The sequence below is a fragment of the Empidonax traillii genome, unplaced genomic scaffold (genome assembly GCF_003031625.1).
Source record: "Empidonax traillii isolate 1590-97213 ecotype Southwest subspecies unplaced genomic scaffold, ASM303162v1 scaffold537:size946161, whole genome shotgun sequence".
NCBI classification, from domain to species: Eukaryota; Metazoa; Chordata; class Aves; order Passeriformes; family Tyrannidae; genus Empidonax; species Empidonax traillii.
In genome coordinates, this window is record NW_020955730.1 from 298,981 (window position 1) to 301,140 (window position 2,160).

The window sequence follows — 2,160 nt, forward strand, 5'->3', positions numbered from 1 at the left end:
GGGGGGGGGGGGGGGAAGAGAAGAAGAGTAAAGGGAAAAAAGGGAGAAGAAAAAAGCACTTATCCACTTATTTCTCTCCCACTAATGTCCTTAAGGGAAATCTTAGATGTAGGCTGATCAGAGACTTTTCTTTGAGCTACTCAAAACTGCTTTCACATCTATTTCAGTGTAAAGATGTAGCAATGAAAAAGCCAAGCCACCCTTCTAAGAAAATATTAATGACTGAGAAGACAACTTCTTCCCCAAGCCCCTGAAAACAGCAATTTAAAACATAGCAATTATTTAATAGCAGTAAGGTCTTAAAGGAAGGGATTTTTTTAGTTAGCAAGGATACCTTATTTTCAGATAGTCTTTTTTTTCTTCTCCCTTGCAGAATTTCTGCAGTACAATAGAATCAGGGGAAAAGTTGGGAGCTTTTAAGTAACCTCTGTATATCCTCCTCCTTCCTGTTGCAATAGGACAGTGCTGAAAGGGTTGCCAAGCCCTCCCCACGCCACCTCCAAGGATCTGCCAACCACTGCTGGCATGTCTTATCTTCTTCTCTCCCTCTCCTTGCCTGTCATACCCTAGTTCTGGTCACCAGGAGCATTTCAGGGTGCTTGGGCTAAGGAAAAACTTGGACACTGAAGTTACAGTACTTTGTAAGACAAAGTACGACTGCTCATGGCACAAGTACATATGAAGGGGGAGACTGAAAGGCATTTTCTGAGACACAGTCCAAGAAACTATGCTTACCATGTTGCCAGTCTTAATGGTATCTCTTCCTCAGGTTGCCTGTGATGCAACTTCAGGTGCTGGATTTCAGAGTACTCTCAGGCAGACACAGTGACTGTTCCCCTTGCAGAGGACTGTGGGACATGGAGAGCTCATTGGTGGCCCATTAGAGAGTAGCTTTCTCTAGAAACCCTGTGCAGTTCAGAAGAGCGAAAGTATTTTGCACCAAATAGCTATGTTTGGGGCAGAACAGCTACTGTTCTGCCAGCCACTGTGGCTTGGCAGCAGAGGCAGAAACCTCGTACTAAGAGCATACATGGGCAGTGAAGAGGCCCTCTTACCTCCACGGGAACTGCCAAGGTCGCTTGGTTGCCTTGATTGTAGAGTAGATGAAGGAACAGGAGACATAGTGAAGAGGACTCCACTCTCTCTCGGGCAGCTATGACTTCCAGCTTCATAGCATCAATGAAGCCTCAAAACTCTGTTGGTTGAACACACCTGAAATCAAGCTGCACCAGCATGGCCTTGCAGCTGGGCTAAGGAGCCTGCTAGGGCTGATTGCCAAGGTGCAGCACCTGGCTGCAGCAGTTTTGGGGGCAGCCTGAGAATCTGCACACAAGCATTGCACTGCGTTTTCTCATGGCCAAAGGGTAAGAGGTGACTGCTGAAGACTGCTGAGCATAGCACAAGTCTGGCTGAGGGACTTCCCTTCCCCTGTCCTGCTACCCCAGGAGCACAAGCACCATGCAGGCACAGATCTGGTCCCGTCACAGGTATCCTGAGCTTCAATTTCCATTGACTCACTTTTACACAGATGGGCCCTGCGGTATCCATCTGAAGGGCAAGTGGCACCCCTGGCACCCAGGAACACAATGAGCTTTCTAGGGAGGAGGCTGGTTGACCATTTTCTTTCCTTTTTTTTTTTTCCTTTTCCATCCACATTTCTATGTGGCGTGTTGTGCTTTGTGCCTCTGTCTCCCACTTCCAGCCAGCACTTCAGTTCCCAAAACTGCAGCTGCTGCGATGATGTTACAAAAACTGATATAAATATTGCCTCGGTGCCATGCCTGCTGGAGGCCTGCAACACAAATAAGAAACACCGTCTCCCAAGGAAGTCATGTGCTTCCCCAAGCGGCTGTGGTACTGTCAGAGCCAGGAGGAAAACTTTCCGTCACAGCAAGGACTGGAGCATGCGGATGCAGCAGAACAGATCCCAGTGTGCTGCAGAGCCAGCGGTTGCAGGTGTCTCTCTGCACCCAAGCACATCTCCCTGGGGCTTTTGGCGGAAGAGATGATCATGCAGAAACTGAGGAGGCCAAAATTTTTCGCGGCAGTGGCAGGAGCGGGGCTTTGCATCCAGAGAGAGCAATGTTCTGCAGGCTGTAATTTATTTATTTTGTGGGGAGTGATGTAAATTTATGCTTATGACAGCTCCAGATGGCAGGT

The 2,160-nt window shown here is 48.3% G+C and overlaps 1 protein-coding gene across 2 annotated transcripts in view; it reads right to left on the reverse strand.

Moving 5' to 3' along the window:
• The window catches only part of F13A1 (coagulation factor XIII A chain), a 60,969-nt gene extending 60,120 nt beyond the window's left edge, over window positions 1-849 (reverse strand). The window contains exon 1 of one of the 2 annotated variants that reach the window (XM_027897373.1): window positions 736-849. The gene's annotated coding sequence lies outside the window, so the exon portion shown is untranslated. Of the gene's footprint in view, window positions 1-334; window positions 375-735 lie in introns of those variants that run through there. The other variant, XM_027897372.1, reaches the window with a different exon arrangement.
• Window positions 850-2,160: the final 1,311 nt, after the last annotated feature.